Source organism: Leopardus geoffroyi, chromosome D3 (genome assembly GCF_018350155.1).
Source record: "Leopardus geoffroyi isolate Oge1 chromosome D3, O.geoffroyi_Oge1_pat1.0, whole genome shotgun sequence".
NCBI classification, from domain to species: Eukaryota; Metazoa; Chordata; class Mammalia; order Carnivora; family Felidae; genus Leopardus; species Leopardus geoffroyi.
Window position 1 is genome coordinate 17,429,925 of NC_059339.1, and position 20,571 is coordinate 17,450,495.

At 53.2% G+C, this 20,571-nt stretch overlaps 1 protein-coding gene across 5 annotated transcripts in view; it reads left to right on the top strand.

The window, feature by feature from the left end:
* Nucleotides 1–13,888: 13,888 nt before the first annotated feature.
* Nucleotides 13,889–20,571, top strand: part of WSCD2 (WSC domain containing 2) — a 117,302-nt gene continuing 110,619 nt past the window's right edge. For 2 of the 5 annotated variants that reach the window (XM_045458219.1, XM_045458217.1), the window contains exon 1: nt 13,953–14,239. The gene's annotated coding sequence lies outside the window, so the exon portion shown is untranslated. Of the gene's footprint in view, nt 14,240–16,122; nt 16,235–20,571 lie in introns of those variants that run through there. The other 3 variants (XM_045458224.1, XM_045458218.1, XM_045458221.1) reach the window with 3 other exon arrangements.

Consider the following 20,571-nt stretch of genomic DNA (forward strand, 5'->3'; position numbering starts at 1 on the left):
GGGCTGTGCTTAACAAATGTTAATTTAACAAAGACACAACAATCTCTTTGAAATGCAGATTCCGACCCTCGAAATCTGCCGGGAAAGAAGGGATTCTGCAATTCCAGCCAGCCCCTGGGTGAACCTGGTTTCGAGAACACTTTTGACTAGGGAGGCTCTAGACCAGCAGTGTCCCATGGAATGTTCTGTGCTGAGGATTGTGCTCTGTATCCATGCTGCCCAGTACAGTAGCCACCAGGTAGATGTGCCTACTGAGTCCTTGAAAGGTGGCAAGTGAGACTGCATAACTGAATTTTAAATGTTACTTTGTCACAGAACCAGGCTGGAACGCTGGCGGAAAAACCAAGCGGCACTCGGAGATCTTGGTGGATCAGAGATTTATTTAACACCGGTGGGCTCAGAGGAGACCGTTTCTCCAGCGATCTGAACGCCGAATGCAAGTGGGAAGGATAATTTATAGTTGTCAGCTTCCATATCCGTGGGGGTTTTCATGCGCGCAGCAAACAGGGCAAAAGAAGAACCAGGAAGAGGGCCGTCCAAGCCGGAGACCAGAGCTTGTTTCAGTCCCCTTGGCCACCTTTGGCCTACTTTATTCATTTCTCCAACAATTTAAGTTTAGTTATTTTAATGTTTATTTATTTTTGACAGAGAGAGAGACAGAGCACGAGCGTGGGAGGGGCAGGGAGAGAGAGAAAGAGAGAGAGAGAGAGAGACAGAATCCGAAGCAGGCTCCAGGCTCCAAGCTGTCAGCACACAGCCCGACGCGGGGCTCGAACTCACAGACCACGAGATCAGGACCTGAGCCGAAGTCGGATGCTCAACAGACTGAGCCACCCAGGTGCCCCATGTTTAATTATTTTATTTTTTTAAAGGTTTGTTTTTTTTCAATGTTTATTTTTTTTTAATTTTTTTTTCAACGTTTATTTATTTTTGGGACAGAGAGAGACAGAGCATGAACGGGGGAGGGGCAGAGAGAGAGGGAGACACAGAATCGGAAACAGGCTCCAGGCTCTGAGCCATCAGCCCAGAGCCCGACGCGGGGCTCGAACTCACGGACCGCGAGATCGTGACCTGGCTGAAGTCGGACGCTTAACCGACTGCGCCACCCAGGCGCCCCTCAATGTTTATTTTTGAAAGACAGAGACAGAGCGTGAGCAGGGGAGGGGCAGAGAGAGAGAGAGAGAGAGAGAGAGAGAGACAGACAGACAGAATCCAAAGCAGGCTCCAGGCTCTGAGCTGTCAGCACAGAGCCCGATGTAAGCCTAGAACTCACAAACCGCGAGATCATGACCTGAACTGAAGTTGGACGCTTAACCAACTGAGCCACCCAGGTGCCCCAATTTTAATTATTTTAAATTTCAGTAGCTACGTCAGGCTAGTGGCTGCTTCATCGCACAGCAACAACTGCAGACTGAGTTCTGTATGGGCAGGGACCTTCTTCTTACCTTACTCTTGTGTCCCCATTAGCAGAGTGTCTGTTCTACACCAGGTCCCTAATAAATATCTGTTGACCGGGGCACCTGGGTGGCTTAGCCGGTTAAGCGTCCGACTTCAGCTCAGCTCATGATCTTATGGTTCGTGAGTTCGAGCCCCACACAGGGCTCTCTGCTCTCTGCACAGAGCCTGCTTCAGATCCTCTGTCCCCCTCCTCCATCGCTTGCGCTCGTGCTCTCTCTCTTAAAAATAAATAAACATTAAAATAAATAAATATTTATTGACTACATTGTTGCATAATGTAAGTGAAGAGAGTTTTAAACCTTGTTAGGACCCTAGGGTTGTTAAGGGACCAAAACCCACCTTGAACTTGAACCTGCCAAAGACTTCATGGGTTCTTATGACCCAATTGTAGAAAGATCAGGGGTGTAGCTGATCTTGGGGAGGGTTGGAGCCAGGAACTAATTCAACAACATGCTTTCTCTTTAGCCTTTCGTCTGCGTGAAGGTTCATTCCCTCAAGCTAAGTCATCCTCACTGGACTCAAACCAATATCACAGGTAGCTCTGGACATCTAAACATAGAAACTCCTTGATGAGGCTTTGGGATGATGGTGGGGTTCGTGGGGTCTGGAGCCGACGACCAAGAAAGAATTCTTGAAGATGTCTTTGGTGCGAAAAGGTGATTTTATTAAAGCACAGGGACAGGACCTGTGGGAAGAGCGGCCCAGGGACCCTGAGGACAGAATTGTTATATGCTTGGGAGCTGGGGGGAGGTCAAGTCCGGGGTAAGTTTCCAGTGCGATTTTCCTATGCTAAAGAAGATTCCCAGGATAGTGGAGGCCCAGCTATTGTCAAGCTAAGGTTGTTTTTCCCTCTAGCAAAGCATTAACATTAAGACAGCGGGGGACTTCCTGGGGAAACATTTTACTCTGCTGGCCTCTAGCAGTTGCCAATGGGCTGCGGGTTATAAGGAAATTGAATTTTACCTTGCCATTTCCTTTTTGCCTTTGTTCCCCACATCACTATGGAGGGGTGATGTGGGGGCTCCAGGAAACAGAGTCTATAGGTTTCCGGAGATGAGGCTATTGATAAGACTACCTTTTTCTTGTAATTTACTAGGATATTTGTAAACTGATGGAGACAAAGGTCCTGCAGGACGGTGATCTCTCTCAGTTAACCATTGGTTTTCCCCTTTCCTTTGTTCTTGGGCAGCCAGGAGTGCCTGAGGACTGTCACACACATCCCACCTTGGGGGTTGTGGTGTTTGTGGCCTGTCAGCTTGACTTACGCTCCCTCACCAGTCCTGACCACACAAAATAGGGTTGTTTCCCACCGACTAGTCAGAAAACTCCCAGGGAATTTCCCTGATTGGCTGAGCTTGGGTCATGTGCCATTTCCTGAACCAATCGCTGTGGGCGGGGCCTTGGGATTCTAAGACTGGCCAAGCGAGACCCAGAGGTGTCCCTTCCTCCTTCGGGATGGCTTCGCCCAGATACACAAGGTTAGAGTGGAAAGAAGCAGTTCTCACAAAGATGGGGTATGCTTTTCTGGGCAACTAGAAGAATCAGCGTGGACGGAAGGGCGAAGGGAGGGCTCCCAGCTTCTGTAAATGGTTGTTGAGAGACACGTCTACACTAAGGACGCGGAATTGCCTTCTCAGATTATATCCAAAGGCATAAAGAAGATAACAAGATTCCATTTTCCGGACTGGTTTCGCTGTACTCTCCTGTCCCTGCGGTGTTAGTGAAGCCATGGGGTTCTAGAAACCAAGGCCCCCTCAAGGGAAGGCACCATTTGAACTGGCAAAATGAGCAGGAGTTTGTTGGATGGAGAAGCGGAATGAGGGAAAGAACATTCCAGGCAGGGGAATGGCATATGCAAAGGCAAGGTGGTGAAGGAGCGTGGGGAGGTATGAAGAGTCTGCTAGACAGGGCACATGGGAATTGTGGGAAAGGAAGCAGGAAGTAGATTTGAGGCCCAGTCGCAGGCCGGGCTAAGTGAAGGAGCCTGGGCTTTCAGCTGTGAGAAACAGGAAGCCATTTGGAGGACTTAAGCAGGGGGGTGGTGTAGTCAGAGCCGTGTATGTTCTAAGAGATTGCTGTGGCTGGATTTGGAGGATGGACAAGCTGGTGACAGGAGGCAGGGTGGCAAGGATGAGGCTGTCCCAATATGTCTTGAAGGGCCGGCCGCCTCCAAGGTGGGCGGCGAAACACCAAGCTGTGCTCAGGCTGCTGGTGCCCTCTCTCCCCATCTTCTGCTCAGACCTGCCCTGGCCGGATCCAGTTCTCATCTGAGCCACTTGCCAGCACTGGGCAGGTTGCCCTGAGCCCTGAGCCTCACTTTCCTCATCTGGAAAATGGGAGTAAGGAATTCGCGAAATGCAGGCCGGTTGTGAGTTTGTGAAGCTAAAATGGATGTGATTGACGGCGCCAGGCCAGCAGACGCCAGACCTGCCCACAGTAGGCGATGAACAAATGTTTTTCCTTTAAAAAAATTTTTTTTAACGTTTATTCATCTTTTGAGAGAGAGAGAGAGTAGGGGAGGGGCAGAGGGAGAGGGAGACACAGAATCCAAAGCAGGCTCCAGGCTCTGAGCTGTCAGCACAGAGCCCGACGCAGGGCTCGAACTCACGGACCGTGAGATCATGACCTGAGCCGAAGTGGGAGGCCCAACCGACTGAACCACCCAGGCGCCCCTATTGCTGTTGTTTGTTATGTGTTGTGGCTCCTGAGTTCATTTGCATGGAGAAAGGTTGAACACTGAAGACATGGGAAAGAAATAACCTTCAAAACACTCAAGCTTCTGGGGCGCTTGGGTGGCTCGGTCTGTTAAGCGTCTGACTTCGGCTCTGTTTGTGATCTCTAGGTTTGTGAGTCAAGCCCTGAGTCAGGCTCACTGACGTCAGAGTGGAGCCTGCTTCGGATCCTCTGTCCACCCCCCCACCCCCCTACCCCCGCCCTGTGTGTGTGTGCATGCTCTCTCTCTCACAAAAATAAACATTTAAAAGCAAAAACAGCTCTGTAACTAGGTCAGGCTGACTTCTCCTGAATTCCAAGGTAATAATAACCCCTTCAGCCCACAAGCCCATGGCTCACTCTCCTCCTAGGACACTCATGCGTCTAAGTTGGAACGTGCCAGAAGAGGCTAGTTTCCAAAAGCATTTCTCTGGAGTCCGGGCTGGAGTCTCCGGGGAGAATGAGAGCATTGGGCTACATTTTAGACTGGGTCTTGGAATGACCTGTTTGCTGGGCCTGACAGCCACATGTCCCTGTGGAAAGACCCCAGTGTGGAGCCAGGACAACCCAGGCCTGAGACCTCCAAGTTCTGTGCGTTCAAGAAAGTTGCCTCACCTCGGTGGGCCTCAGTTTCTCCATTTGGAGGATGGGAACAGTACTGATGACACGGGGCTGTTGTAGGGATTAAATCAGCAAATGCATGTGGCACGTGGGTCACACGGCTGTGCCTCCAGTTTGGGATCAGAAATGTGCATTTATTTAAAAAAATTTGTTTAATGCTTATTTACTTTTGAGAGAGAGACAGAACATGAGTGGGGGAGGGGCAGAGAGAGGGAGACACATTCTGAAGCAGGCTCCAGGCCCTGAACTGTCAGCAGCACAGAGCCCGATGCGGGGCTCGAACTCACAGACCATGAGATCTTGACCTGAGCCGAAGTCGGATGCTTAACCCACTGAGCCATCCAGGCAGCCCCAGAAACGTGCACTTATTGAGTCCCTATGATGTGTAAGCTCCTCGCTAAGTGCTGACGATACACAGACAAATAAGATACGGATCCTGGCTTCCCAGGCTGGGGGCACAGATACTCGAATGAATACACAATAAATGATGTTGTAAGATAGTCACTGCTCAGTACTGCCCCCCTCTGTAAGAGATGTGTCAGGGTCTGTTGCATATGATTTTTCCACATAAGTAAAGGTATATTTCACGGTGATATTCTTGCCGCCGAGCTGAGCCATGGCCTGAGGATCTTCCTGCCCAGATCTTCCTTCCCCGGGCTGTTCTCAGGTATCAGACCCGCACCACAGTCTGAAGGCTCTTCCTGTCCAGTCTTGCTTCCTCTGTCTTTCTCCTCTCCGGAGCCTTTCTCCGTCAATCCCATGCCCTTCTGATTTCATCCATTCTGGTTCTTCCTGCATCGCGGAGGATCTGAAGTCGGTGAGCAGAACATCCTGGCTCACAGCGATGCCTGATGTGTGAGTGACTAGGGTGAGAAATGGGGAATAGCGCCCCTGGCGGAAGAATTGAGGGGACAGGGCATGGCTGGTGAGGGAATGGGTTCAAAAGTGATTGGTTCCAGTCCCTTCTGGTGTTCAGTCTTGGGTGATTCGCTTAACCCCTCTGTGCCTGTTTCCACTGCTGAAAATGGGAGTCATGAAGTTATGACTTCCTTCCTAGGGCTGCTGGATTAAATGAGATCATCTACGCCCAATGGCTTAGAGTGGGTCCTTGAGAGAGCCGAAGTACAGGACCAGCAGCGCACCTGCCTGGAGTCCCGTGGGGGCCAGATTGGCTTCACCTTTCTGGGGCCGCAGCAGACTCTCAGAGAATTCCAAAGCTTCTCTTGCAGAAATGAGACCTTGGGGGGGGGGGCGGGGGGCGGTGGCAAAGGCCGCTGTCTTCTCTGCCCACAAGTATGGCTCTGGGAGAAGGGTCCACCTCATGGGTATTTTGGCTGGGATGTGTGGTGTCTCCATGGCAGTTTGACCGTTATCTGGGTCATCCGATCCCGGGGACCTGCCAAATCAGATAATTTGGGTGGTTTGCCTGTCTCTCTGGATCAGATGTCCTGAGTAATGGCCCTTGTCTCCACCTGGCTGGGTCCTCCGCAGACAATCCCCCTTTCAGTGAGCCTGAAATGAAAGCTGGTTTCAGCTGCTATGTTCAAGGTCAAGGCTTAGGAGAGGATGTCAATTTAGAAGCCCACAGTTACCCTCTTTATTACATGGCTCCCTCCATGACCATGCATAAGCATCGGTAACTAATAAAGGTTGAAATACTACGATTGGCAAATGGTTTACATTAAACATTTTAATTGTGTAATATACGACCATAAGCGTACAAACAATGCGTACAGCTCATGCATTTTCACAAGAACACACCCTTGAAGCCAGTAGTCAGACCAACAAAAGGGACACTTTCAGTTCCCGGAAGAGCCCCCCCCCCCCCCCCGCCACCCCCCATGCCACCCAGACGTACTTCCAACCTCTCCCTGAAGCATAAACACTGTTCTGACTTCTGGCATCCTGGTTAGTTTCTCAGCGAACTTTATAGGAATATCAGCAGACAGCAACTTTGGGGCTGGTTCGTTTTGTTTGCACCGTTTGTGACATTCATCTGTGTGGTCGTGGTGACAGAAGCGTGTTCATTCTCATTGCTGGAGAGTATTCTGTTGAAGGAATCCAACACTATTTGTCCATTCTTCCACCGACGGACATTTGGGTTGTCTCCAGTTTCAGGGCTGTTACAAATAGTGCATTCTCGTTGGTGTATTTTTGAAGATGCGTGTATGTGTGTGTTAGGCATCAGAGTTTTTACTATTTAAAAAAGTATAAAGTAGAAAGGGATGCCCTTAAGCCATTATTGTTCTCGATCTCTTTCATGGTGATATAAATATGCCTTGGGATTAGGAAAGGAAGGGGTGAAGCCACATCAGGATGCGTCCCGCTGCCTCTGGGATCTGTGTCTCTGTTTTAGCAGGTCTCCCATGTGACCATTGTGGGTTCCCTGGAAGGAAGTGAGGGTTTCTGCAGGTTTTGTGGGAAGCCCCATACATCGCCTTACCCAGAGGGGGCCCTCCACACCCCTCCCGTCCTCAATACTGCCTCCCATGCTCCCCACGACCTCAGACAGCTTACCCCACCTCTCTAACTTCAGGGGTTTCATCTGTAAAGACCAGTTAAAAATGGCTGATCTTTGGGATGCCTGGCTGGCTCAGTCGTTAACACATGCAACTCTTGATTTTGGGGTTGTAAGTTCGAGCCCCACGTTGGGTGTAGAGATTACTTAAAAATGAAATCTTTAAAAAAAAAAAAGAAAGAGATGGCTGATCTTCTTGGATGTCTCCGATTCTCAAACAATTTCAAATTAACTGCCATTGACAATTATGATACAAAATACAAATAGCTATCATTTGTTGAGTGCTTCCATTTCTGTAAACAATTTACACCCATAATCTCATTAAAAATTTTTTTAAATGTTTTTATTTATTGTTGAGACAGAGAGAGACAGAGCATGAGCAGGGGAGGGGCAGAGAGAGGGGGAGACACAGAATCGGAAGCAGGCTCCAGGCTCTGAGCTGTCAGCCGTAGGGCTGAACTCACAAGGTGTGAGATCATGACCTGAGGCTAAGTCGAATGCTTAACCGACTGAGCCACCCAGGTGCCCCAGCACCCATAACCTCATTTAATTCTTCCAAGATTTATTATCCCTATTCTAACGTTCAGGAAATTGAAGCTCAGAGAGGTTTAATCCCTTATTCGAGACACACAGCAAATATCAGAACGGGGGTGGGAATTAGGTCTTTACTTTCAACTGCTACCAGTTTCTTTTTCTTTCATAAAGTATTTCAGGCACACAGAAAAGTCCAGAAAACAATAAAACTTCTATGTGTCCACCAAACTGCAGTAGAAATAGCACACTAAAAACTGTTAAAGCTCTCTGCCGTCTCCCCACCCTTCCCCAACCCAGACAGCAATAACACCTCTCCTGAACTTGGTGTTCACGGTATCTATGCTTGTACTCGACATGTATGTGCTCGTAAAAATATACTGAATTGTTTTTCATAGTTTTGAGCTTTATTAAATGGTATTATCGTGGGGCGCCTGGGTGGCGCAGTCGGTTAAGCGTCCGACTTCAGCCAGGTCACGATCTCGCGGTCCGTGAGTTCGAGCCCCGCGTCAGGCTCTGGGCTGACGGCTCAGAGCCTGGAGCCTGTTTCCGATTCTGTGTCTCCCTCTCTCTCTGCCCCTCCCCCGTTCATGCTCTGTCTCTCTCTGTCCCAAAAATAAATAAACGTTGAAAAAAAAAAATTAAATGGTATTATCGTGTGGATCCTTTTGCAACTAGCTTTTTTTATTCACTCAATGCTGTAATCTTTGAGATTTATCCATGATGATACATGGAGTTCGAGTTCATTAATTTTCACTGCTGTCTGGTGCCTTCCCTTTAAGAAAATACCAGAATGGATCCCTCTCTTCTGCTGTTGGGCGTTCAGATTCTTTCCAGCGTTCTGCCATTAAAAGGTGCTGCAGTATATATTCTTCCACTTTTACATACCGTTGCCTCTTGGACTGAATTTTTAATGGGTCAATTCTCCTGATCATACCAGATTTTCTTTTAATCTGCGTCTCCCTGCAATCAGACTGGACAGTTTGATTAATTCATCCTTTTTTTTTTCCAGAGCACCTGTGCTCTAGACTGAATGTGTGTGTTCCTCCAAAATTCATACATTGAAACCTGATTCCTAAGGTGATAGTCCAGGGAGGTGAGGCCTTTGGAAGGTGAGTAGGTTACGTGGGTGGAGCCCTTATGGATGGGATTCTTGCCCTTACAAAAGAGACCACAGAGAAATCCCTCGGCCTCTTCCACCGTAAGAGGACACAGCAAGAAAATGGCTGTTTGTGAACCAGGAAGTGGGCTTTCACCAGACACTGAATCTGCTGGCGCTTTGATCTTGGACTTCCCAGCCCCCGGAACTGGGAGGAATAAATGTCTATTTGTCCGTCAGCCACCCAGTTTTCGGTATTTTTGTTGCTGAAGCCCGAACGGACTAAGAGAGCCTACTACGTGCCCAGCACTGTGTTGAGTGCCAGGGACACAAAAGTGGCTGAAAGGCACAGCTCTTGAACTCTGGGAGTCTGTGTGCAGACCAACCACTACGGGATGGGAGAGGGGGATGCAGGGGACTCACAGGAGGGCTCTGAATGGAGGGGCCAGGGAGCAGTGGGAGATTCCATGCAGAAAGCAGAGATGCAGGATTGCAGAGGAAGTGATCAGCCCATCCTGGGCATCATGCCCAAACTCCTTACAATTACGGGACCTCCTCCACTGTGGATCTGCACCTCGTGCAAAGTCACAGTGACCTTTGCAAGCCCCTTTTCTCGATCTCGTTCTCTCTTCCACACATTAACAGCGACGCGTGAGTCAGTTGTTTAGTGCCTGGAAGAAAAAAATTGGATTCTGGGAAAGCCACACAGGCTTGAATTCCAGAATTCTGTCCAGAGCCCCGAATGAATGGCATCCGTACTTTGCCTCGGATTTGTCTTCTCCATGATATTAGATTGTGCCTCATGTGCGCAATGCACGTAGCTCTGTGATACAGTCTATACATGCCTATCATTTAATCTGCACAAAACCCTCATAATGTTGGAACCACTATCCTCTGGCTTTTGGAAGATGAAGCCCAGAGAGGTTAATTAATTTACCCAAGGCCACCGAGCTCTGGCTGACTCTAGCCTCCTTCGTGTTAACCCTCTGAGCTCTGCTAGGATTGGCCTGACATTTCTGGAGGCCAGTCCCCTCCTCTCCACTTGAGACAAATACAGTCAAAGGGGACTTACTTACCACCGGACACAGCCCGCTCACTACTCTAACATTCTCTCCACTTACACCAGCTACTCAGGAAATTAGAGCAAATCCTATTTTTAGACGCTGTGGCTCAAAGGACGGTGATGTATTGGTTAGCGACTTGTTTTGCCAACGTAGCTTAGAGGTGTTACCTGATCTTATGCACGGAAACTCTCTTACATCACCGTTTTGATCTTTATAATTTATTTCAAGGATTGCTTTCTTGCTTCTCTTTCCTCCGTGAATGCTCCAACAGACTTGGGCCAGAAACAGTAAGATTCTGAGCTGAAGTAGAAGGTGTGGGGAGAGGAGGAGGCTCCCTCAGCCACCTGGAACACAAATGATGGTCTGGATAAGGAGTGAGCAGAGCCAGTCCTCGGCAACAATTAGAGATTGTCCAGTGGTTGGGTCTAGACGAAGCGGACCTTGTTGCTTCCTGCCCAAACAGGCTGTGTGTGTTTTAGACAAAAAAACCCTCCAGCTTTACCACTCATTTTTTTATAGCGAATCACAATCTCCTGGTTTCAAAGGCCAGCGGTGGGGCTAAACGATGTTTGTCGGGGGCCCTGGCAACCCCAAGAATTAGGCCAGGGGGTGAAGCAGAACCAGCAGCCCTCTCCCCCCACCCCCCAACATGGCGGCATGGGCTTTCTGACCGAGTTGACCCCAGAGGGCAGTGGGGGAAAGGCACTTCTTCCAAAAGATGGTTTGGGGTCAACTGGACGTCTGTATGGGGGAAAACAAACTTGTCTCCAGAGCCCCCCACTTTTCACTGCTACAAAATGCCACGATGCTCTGTCCTTATGTGCTTGTGTGACGATCCCTGTACAGACTCTAACATCGCTGTCAACGCATCTACAGATCGTGCCGCTCTCAAAGTGGTTTCCAATGCATAATTTTCCCAGACACCTAGGAAGCGTCAGGGAAGACGTCCGTCCTCTCGTGGACAACGAAGCCGACTTTAAAGGGTGAGTGCCCAACCCGAAGACCCTTGCCTAGCACTTGAACTTCACTTGTTTGATTCCAAGTCTCTTTCCGCTTCTCCGCGGGCCCGATGCCCATTCCTGAGGGGGGTTCGGGAGGGGTAGGGGGGGCGGCTGGAGAGCAGTAGGGCTTTCCCCAGATCTCCACCACCTTGCAGCGGGCAAGGTGTCAGTTGCCCCACCTTGGCGAGGTGTCAGTCCCTAGACCTCGGCTAGGAGGAGGTTTGTCCCCTAGACAGAGCAAGGGGGATCTGAGTTGGGGAGGAACCAGGAGCACGTGAGAAAGGTGCCGCCTCTGCCTTTTGGAATCGTGCTGGCCACCGGGTGGGCAGGGGCCAGAAGAGCTGGGGTCTGATCGAAACTCAGCCATGAGCTTGCCGTGCATCCTTGGACAGAGGATTCCATCGCCCCGGGTCTCAGCTCCCTTCCTCCTCTCTAAATGGACTAATTCCAATACCTATCACCTGAGGTGCTTGTGAAGCATTAGTGGGAATTGTGCCTGTCACTCAGGAAGGACTCAACAGTTGTTGGCAACAGTTGCTGTGAATTGGGCGTCTGCTGGTCTTTATCTCGCGTAATCCTCACAACGACTCCAGGGGGTCGGTGTTCCGTCCCAGGTTGTAGACAGGAACCAGAGGCTCTGAGAGTTGACAGCTGCTCAGGACAGAGGCCAGATGTGAATGTAGGTCGCCTGCACTTTTAAGACCCTGTCCTGCCTCTGTCCCTCTGGGGCTGGCCGGGTGGGAATGCTTTGCTCCAGATGGGGTTGGGCAGGCTAGGAGGTGTGTGTGACCTCAGAAGTGTCAGCACCCCAGGCAGATGAGTGAATTGGATTTCTAAGAGGGAGGCACAGGAGCAGGGGGAGAATGGAAGGTGTCAGAGCAGGGTTTGTCCAGTGGTAACTGGGTCCGATGCCCCAATCTCCAGCCTGGTAGGCTTTCTTTTCTTTGTTAAAGAAATATTTATTTAGGGGCGCCTGGGTGGCGCAGTCGGTTAAGCGTCCGACTTCAGCCAGGTCACGATCTCGCGGTCCGTGAGTTCGAGCCCCGCATCGGGCTCTGGGCTGATGGCTCGGAGCCTGGAGCCTGTTTCCGATTCTGTGTCTCCCTCTCTCTCTGCCCCTCCCCCGTTCATGCTGTGTGTCTCTCTGTCCCAAAAATAAATAAACGTTGAAAAAAAAAATTAAAAAAAAATATATTTATTTATTATTTATTTATTGAGAGAGAGAGAGAGAGAGAGAGAGAGAGAGAGAATCCCAAGCAGGCTCCAATGCCATCAGCTCGGAGCCCAATTCCGGGTCCCAACTCACGAACCTGGAGGTCACGACCCGAGCCGAAACCAAGAGTCAGGAGCTCAACCGACTGAGCCACCCAGGTGCCCCCCCGGGTAGGCTTTTTCCTGGAGCAGCAGGGTAATTGCATCTGGAGTTGTTGGGGTTGGGGAAAATGGGGGGGGGTACAGCCTTAGCAAAGGATTCACGAGTTGCACTCCCCATCCCTGATGCAGAATGGTGTCCATGGGATGATTCCCTTTAGGCCAACCGCCTCTGCGTGCAGGTATAGAAACAAGATCCGAGGAGCTCCATCAAGATCTTACTAATCATTACCTCTGGATGGTGGGAATAGAGTTGACTTCCTTTCCTTCATGTGATTTGCTATTTTCTGAAATACTTCCATCAGACAAGAATTAGTTTTCTAATTGGGAAAAAATGTGCTCTGATTAAAGTGATGCGGCTGCTAATTCTTGCTGCCACTCCCAACAAACAGTAGGCCATGGTAGGGCTTCCCCTTCAGTCCCAGGCTTAACAGATACTGGTTTTGGAGTCAGAAGGTCCGGGGACCAGCTCTGACACCTTCTCGCCGAGCTAACTCGGGTGAACTTCTTAATCTCTCATCTGAAAAACTGGATTTGGAACTAGCTTCCTCCTAGGGCGGTTTCCATGACTTAAGGCGATGATGTATTTGAAACTACATTGGCCAGGTGCTTAGCATTTAGGAGGCTCTCTCTCCATGGTGGTTCCCAGGACAGCAGCTCCCTTCCGGGAGATTTGCTGGAGTTCCTTTGAAGGTGGGCAGTATCCCTATCACTCCCACTTTACAGAGGACGATCCAGAGGCTCAGAGGGGTGCTGAGACCCAGGGTCACAGAGCTCAGAAGGAATCTTCTGCAACAGGCTCAGAGAGGGTAAGTGATCAGCTCGGGGTCACACAGCGTAAGCCTACTTCCTGTAAAAACAAGAGACGAAGTACCAACGGACCCAACTGCCCTTTGTGGCAGTTGCTATTTGCAAGGTAACCTGCGAAGCCTCCTGAACGCAGCAGCAGCAGCAGCAGCAGCAGCAGGAGCAAACCCTCTGCCAGCTATTTGGTGCTTCCTCAATGCCAGCAGCTTGGCCCTTCGCCTCATCGGCTCCGTTAATTCTCCAAACCACCCCGGAAGCGGGTCTGCGAGCCCATTTTGCAGGCGGGCAGACCGAGGCCGGGAGGCCTGGCGGCCGCGGGAAGACCGGGTGGCACGCAAGGAGTTAAGCGGCGGTGGTGCTGTGGCTCCGCGCGAGGAGCGCGCCCGGTCGAGGCGCGCTGCTGGCGGCGGCGGCGGCGGCGGTGGCGGCGGCGGTGGCGGCGGCGCGGGGAGCTCGGGCCGGAGACGGGAAGTCCGGGCGGCGAGCGAGGCAGCGCGCGAGGCGGCGAGCGGGAGGCGAGGCGGCCGGAGCCCCGCGCCCAGCCGCCGCCCGCGCCCGGCGCGCCCCGGGCTCGCCCTCCCCGGGCCGGGTGCCCGCGCTGGGCCTCGTCGCGGCGCGGGGCGCCCGCAGTGCCGCCCGCCCGCCCGCCTGGGCGCCAGGCTCGCGGGAGCCCGGCTTCCACTTCGCGCCGCCGCCCGCCCGCCTCCCCGGCTCGCCGGCTGGCGTCGCCACCGCCTCCTCGTCCCCCGGCCGCCGCTGTCGCCGCTGCTGCAATCCAGGACGCACACTCTTCCACTTTCCCGCTGGCGGCGCGCAGGACGCCCCTCGCGCCGGCCCCGGAGAGCTAGCCCCCCCGCCCCCCGGGGCCCCGGCCGGAGCGGGCTCGGCGGCCAGCGAGGAAATCCGGACTCGGCTTTCCCTGATGCCACTGCAGCAGCTGGCAGCCGGGAAGGCGCCCACGGAGCGGGCGCGCCGAGCGGGACGCGCGAGCCGCGGAGGGAGACCCCGGCGCCTGCTGGGCTCCGCTGGCAGAGTTTGCAAGTGGCCGCGACCCCAGGTAAGGGCTGAGGCGCCCCGACCGGGCGGGAGGGCTCCAGAGGGGAGCGGGGCGCCGAGCTGCTGCGAAACGATTCCTGCTGCCCCCAGACCGGGCTTCCAGGTCCAGCCGCTTCCCCGCAGGCTGGGGGCTCGGCGCCCGGAGTCAGGTGTGTAGGGAAAAGCCGAGCGAGTGGTGACAACCCAGCGTTGGTAAATGACAAACTTTCTCTCCTCTGGCAGAGGGTGGGACATTCCGGCTCATCCGGGCGGCCTTCCTGCGGGCATCCCAATGGGTCCCCAAAGGCAGGCAGGCAGGCACTCGAGGCTTCTCAGGCTCAGCTGGGCCACGGGGAAGGCGGTGGGCCCCTTTAATTTAATTCACGAATTACCCCCCTTTCTCGGCCAGTTCAGAGTTCGAGGGAGAAGGAGCTGGTCATGTTTCCAGTTTGGCTTTACGAGGTGCTCGTTGCGGTGATGCTGGGGTGCATGCGGTTTCCTGGCGTCTGGAGCCGGCATCCAGCGCTGCCCAGGGGGACGGGCTTTGTGTGAGTGCTTTGCAGGCTTGCTTCTGTCCATTCCTGCCCTGTGTGTGTCAGGAGGCGAGGAGAGGACTGGGGACGGGGGACCCACGCAGTCAGAATCCCACGGCCCCAAGTGTCATCCCAGGAAGGAACTCATCTCCTTGGCAGACACACTAGGAGAGGTGGGAATCACCTCCCATTAACTGCAGCTCCTTAGATGAGCCAAAGACTTGGCGGAAGTTACCTGGGCCGCTCAATGAGACCATTCAGAGCCTGGGGAGGGACCAACTTTGTGTGGAAAAGGGGCTGGAATGGACAGCTGGGTGGAGGCTCCTGGCATCGTCATCTGTGGCTCTGGGGAAGTGGGTAGTCCCCCCACAGTCTAGATCCCTCGAGGCTCTGCCGAGCCCGGCACATAGCTCATGAGTTCGGCCAGATTATTCTTCCTCCTAACGAGAAGCATGGTCTACAGAGGCCACCTGGTCTCTGAGGATCATTTTGGAGCCACCCCAGTGGTCACAGCCTTCTAGATGCATCGTGCTTCTTAGCCGGGGCTACAGCCTAGGGCTCGGGTCATCTCGATGGACCGTAGGGCAGGTAGTAGAAGTGCTTCTGACTGTGACCTGAAGGGTGGAGATAGTTCGCTGGTCCTGCTTGGGCTGGGCCTCTGCCTCCGGGGAATGGCATCGCTGTGCGATTCTGGGACTGTTCTTGAGGTAGGGGTCTCAGGACCTTCTGTTCTTGCTTAGGATTCTGACCTGGGACCCTGCTAGGAGCTGCCTCCCTGGGCTGCGGAGACCTGAGGTCGGAGGCTGGTGCTCGCTGGCCCCGGGCAGCCTCGTCTGCGGGTCAGAAGACGGAGCTGCCAGACTGCAGTCAGTTTGCTGTGTGACTTTGGGCAAATCGCTAGACTTCCCTGGGCTCCGGTTGCCGCCTCTGCAAGATGGAGAGATTTCACGTGTCCTCGGAGGTCCTAGTGCAGACACTCTTCGGCCCTGAGCGCTCGTCAGGGATGAGGTTTTCAAAACCCCGTAACGTAGTTCGGTGTGTAAGAGGCGTCTGAGTACGTCCAGTCGCTTCGCCCTCCGAACCTCGGCCGTCTCTGTAAGGCGGGGAGTTCCCTGTTCCTGTTAGGAAGGGTGTGGGTGGGGGACCGACATGGTGCGTGGAAAGTGCTTACTGTAGAGTCTGGTGAGGACTGGGGCTCCACGGACACGGGCAGGCAGCAGCAGGGCTGTCTGTTTTCGGGTCTCGGTGCTGTTTTCCCCGGGGAGGCTGTCCCTGTCCCACCTGAGCGCCAGGTGATGGCGACTGGGGGGGGGGGGGGCAGGGCCCTTGTTCTCTCCAATCAGCTGACACCTGCAATCCCCACCCCCTTACTGCTTCCTCATAAGAGCTCCGCTGGGCCAGCAGCTCCTAGAGGGGAGCTCGGGGAGGTCTGGGAGGGATGCCTGCACCCAGCTGCTGCGTCGCCATGACGACAGAAGGTGGAGGTAAGCTGTCTCCATGGCTTCAACTTTGCGGCTGTGTAGGGACCCGGGGCCAGGAAGTTCAGTGCGTCTGGATGTCAGGCACCCGGTCTGCTGAGGCTGTTGGAACAGGTGAAGCTGCTGTTCCCTACAGGAACAGCTGCGCCAGGGAAAGTGCCGTGTGTATGTGGGGGGGGGGGGGGGGGGTGGTGGGGGGGTAAGGGAGAAGGGTTTCTGAGATTGCGGAGAAAGGCGGTAGATTGGTCAGTCTTCTTTCTCTCTGAGTTGGTTCCGAGGCTTGGGACATCTGTGTCCTTCCCCACGCTAGGGCTCCCCTGGGTCCATGCTGAGCCCGCTGGTGGGGAAGGCAGACCTCACCTCGGCCGCCCCGGAGTGAGTTCGTGGGCGTGCAGTAGGGACTCGGGCAGAGGCAGTTCTGCGGGGAGCTCGCTCAGTCCGTGGCCTTGACTTTTAGGACTCTAATGAGCGCTTTGTTTTCTTGGCAGAGTAGGATGTGGGTGTGTGTGTGTCGATGCCGTGTGTGAGCGCGTGTGTAAACGAGTGCGTTCTCACGCAGGTTTGTGCACACGGGCTCACGGGAGTCTGACTTACGTAGAAACCTTACGTGTGTGTGCGCACGTGAATAGTGTCAGGCTGGGTGTGTACTTGTGAGATTGCGTGTCCGTGGATTTACGTGTGTGTGTGTGTGTGTGTGCATGCACGTGCCTGCGAGGGAACGGGTGCCTGCGTGAGTCAGAGCAGGCGTGGGTGTGTGTGCACACTTGGGAGCGTGCAGCCGTTGGGTGTATGCGCGTTGGACGTGTGTCTGTGACCGGGCAGGTGCCCGGCCGCTCGGCTGCACACGCGAGTCTGGCGGGTCTGTGTGGCGATGCGTGTGTCGGAGAGGCCAGGAGGGTCTGCCTGGGTGCGACGTGCTTTAGCAGCTGTGCGAGCTGCCTGCACCTGTGTGTGGGGGCGTTTATGAGTGCCTGCACGCGTGTGCAAGGATGTGGTGTGGACTTGTGGTACGCGCTTAGAGCCTGCATGTCTTCCAGCGTGCCTTTGTGTCTGTGCACGTGTGTATACAGCGTTGCACACTTGCCCGACTCTGTGTACGTGTGTGGACCTGGTTGTTGGGGTGCAACCTCTGTGAGCTCGTCTGTGTCTGTGTGTGTTTCTGTGGGTGTCTGCCTGTGTGTGTGGCAGGGTAAACTTTTTGTGCATCCCCGTGTGTATATACGCGTATCTCTGAGGGCGTGTGCGCCTGTGTGTGGCATTGCACGCTTGATTGTATCTCTGCGTGTACGTGTGTGTTTCTGAGGGTCGGTACCTGGTGTGTTGGTTGCAGCGTCCATTTGAGCGTGTGTCTGTGTGCACGTGTCTCTGAACGTGTGTTTGGGGGGTTGCGGTGTACCTTTTGCACACATCTGCTGTGTATGAGTGAGTTTCTGAGTGTGTGTGTGCCTGGGGTGTATTTTCCTGTCCGTGGGGGTGGTAGGATTTCTGCGTGTATAGTGTGTGTGTGTGTGTGTGTGTTCTGAGCATGTGCATCTCTGTAGGTATGTCTGAGTGTCCACAAGGGTGTGTGGGGGCTTGGGGGCTACCAAGAGCTTCTCAACAGAAGACATCTCTGAACCTTTGAAACTGCCCTTTGTGGGCGCCTGGGGGGCTCAGTCGGTTGAGCGTCCGACTTCGGCTCAGGTCGTGATCTCACGGTCCGTGGGTTCGAGCCCCGCGTCGGGCTCTGGGCCGACAGCTCGGAGCCTGGAGCCCGCTTCGGATTCTGTGTCTCCCTCTCTCTCTGCCCCTCCCCCGCTCACGCTCTGTCTCTCAAAAAGAAATAAAACAGTAAAAAAACAATAAAACCACTCTTCGCCTGCCCCCCCCCCCCCCCCGGTTGGGACCGTGTTGTGCTGTGCACACACCAGGTGTTGCTTCAGTGATCTATGCCAGCTCCGAGCAGGTTGTCGTGACGTTGTGTGTGCAGGTTTTCAAGTGCCTCTGCTCTGAAGTCCCTGTACCGCCCCCCCCTCCCCCCCCCCCTGCACCTCGGGTCTCTCTCACCCAAAGCCCACGCTCAGGACAGTTGCTGAAAAACTCACAGATGTTAAGAGCGCAGGTATAATTTTAGGCAGAAGGTCTGAAAATAGGCAGCCTAGGATGCACTGAACGTCTCGACAGCAGTGTTTCTAATTAGGAGCAACTTGTTTTCCTTAAATAAACAAATCAAGTGAGGAAAGAAATTGCCTGAGATTAATGGCTCCCCGGAGCAGGTCCAGATGTTGGGAAGATGGGGATGGGGTCCCCGAGGACTGTAAGTGTTGAGCGCTTGGGGTCTCTTCCAGATTTTGACCACATGCTGATAGGCAGGGGCAGGACGGGAAGCCGGTGAGGAGGGCAGGGCTGGCGTTGGGCCCCCTTTCTGAGCTTTGGCTGGTGTTTGGTTATTGGGGTATAGAAACATCACTGGCCTGTACCCCTGCCCTTAGCTGTGAGGCTCTGCCATTTTTCTCCCTCAGGGTGCTCCTTCACTTTGGGTTTGGCCACGTGACTGACTTTGGTCATTAGCGGGAGGTAGACGTGACTGTGGGTCCGTTCCAAGCTTAGGTCTCGAGGGGCCTTGTGCGTTTCTGCCGTGGCTAAGGGAAGAGCTCCCCCAAGGCCGCTGGTGCCCCTCAGCCTGGCCCCAGAATGAACACAAGTCCGATCACCCTGAGCCCAAACCTCAATAAAGAGCCTAGCTCAGCCAAGCTCCTTCCTGCTGGCCACAAGCGGGTTAGCGAGGTCAGTGCTCCTTATTGCGCGTTCCTGGGGTTCTATGGTTGTTTGTTACGCACCGTTACTGTGGTTGTAGCTAACCGATGCAGTTACCAGCAGTCTGTATTTCCTCCTCTTTCGCTGTGTCACGAATACCTGTACTTCTGACCGTGGATATCCCCCTTCCTACCTTGCTTTCCGCTCATCTCCACCTCAGCGGTGGTAAGGATGATGACGCATGATGTTTTGGGAAGTGCTGACCAGACGTCATGCCCCAGTGCCCTGGGAGGTAGTTTTCTGTTACTGTCTTCTCCTGTAATGTACCACAGATTGTCCCATCTCACAGCCCAGAAGAGGCATCCCGGGAATTTGCACCCAGATCCCTGATGTCATAGACCATTTTTTCAAAAATCTTTTTCATGTGTATTTATTTATTTTGAGACGGAGCGAGAGCACAAGCAGGGGAGGGGCAGAGACACAGGGAAAGAGAGAGTCTTAAGCCAGCTCTGTGCTGTCAGTGCAGGGCCCGATGCCGGGCTTGATCTTGTGAACCATGAGGTCATGACCGGAGCTGACATTCAGAGCAGATCGCTTACGTGACCGAGCCAAGCAGGCTCCCCCAGAGACACGTGTTTAAAGACGATGATGTCATAGTGCCTCCCCAGGGCCCGCAGGCATTTTCGGCAGGACTGACAGCAGAGCAGACATTTGGCCTTTTCCGTTTAACGCACCTGGAGGTTGGATAGGCAGGAACGAATCACGTCATCGAAGTGGGAAGGGTCTGTCTAGATCGAGGAATGATTCGTTCGTTCGTTCATTCATTCATTCATTCATTCGTTCCCACATGCATTCACTCAGCATCAGTGAATGCTGATAATCCGTATTGGCTCAGAATCTTACAACTGTCCTGTTCTGTGCTGGGCACAGAAGGTACAGAGGTGAGAGACCCTAGTTCTGTCCTCAGGCGCCTACAGTTTGGAGAGGAAGAGGGAGGCAGAAGAGACTGGGATCCAGCCTGGTCTTGACCTCTTCCTGGGAGCAGCTTCAGCCCTCCCATCTGGCTGTTGAAAAATCAAAGGTCGTCATGTTGACTAAGTCCTTCACACTGTGCTCGGCGCATGGGAAACCCCAATAAACGGTATCTTTTCTTCCTCGTGTTCTTCCTCCTCTTCTTTCTTATGGAGGAGACAGTTGAATGTCACAGCCAGAGCAATGCCGAGGTAGCCGAAACCAGGGGTCACGGGTAATAACCGTCTTTGTCTGAAACTGTGAGGTATTTCAGGAGGCGGGATTTAGTGCCCAAACCAGAAGAATCCCATGCAAACCAGGAAAAGCTACTTACCTTGGTCCTAGAGGAGGTGTTGGACCCCACCTGGAACGATTTAGAACAGAGCTTGGTAAACACAGGCCAACTCCAATCCACCAACTGCTTTTATAAATAAAGTTTTATTGGGGCACAGGTGAGCCATTCGTTAATACATTGTCTATAACTGCTTTCCGGCGATAACTGCCGAGTTGAGTAGTTGTGACAGAGTCCATATGGCTTGCACAGCCTGAGATATTTAGTATCAGATCCTTGCAGGAAAAAAAATTGCCGACCTCCG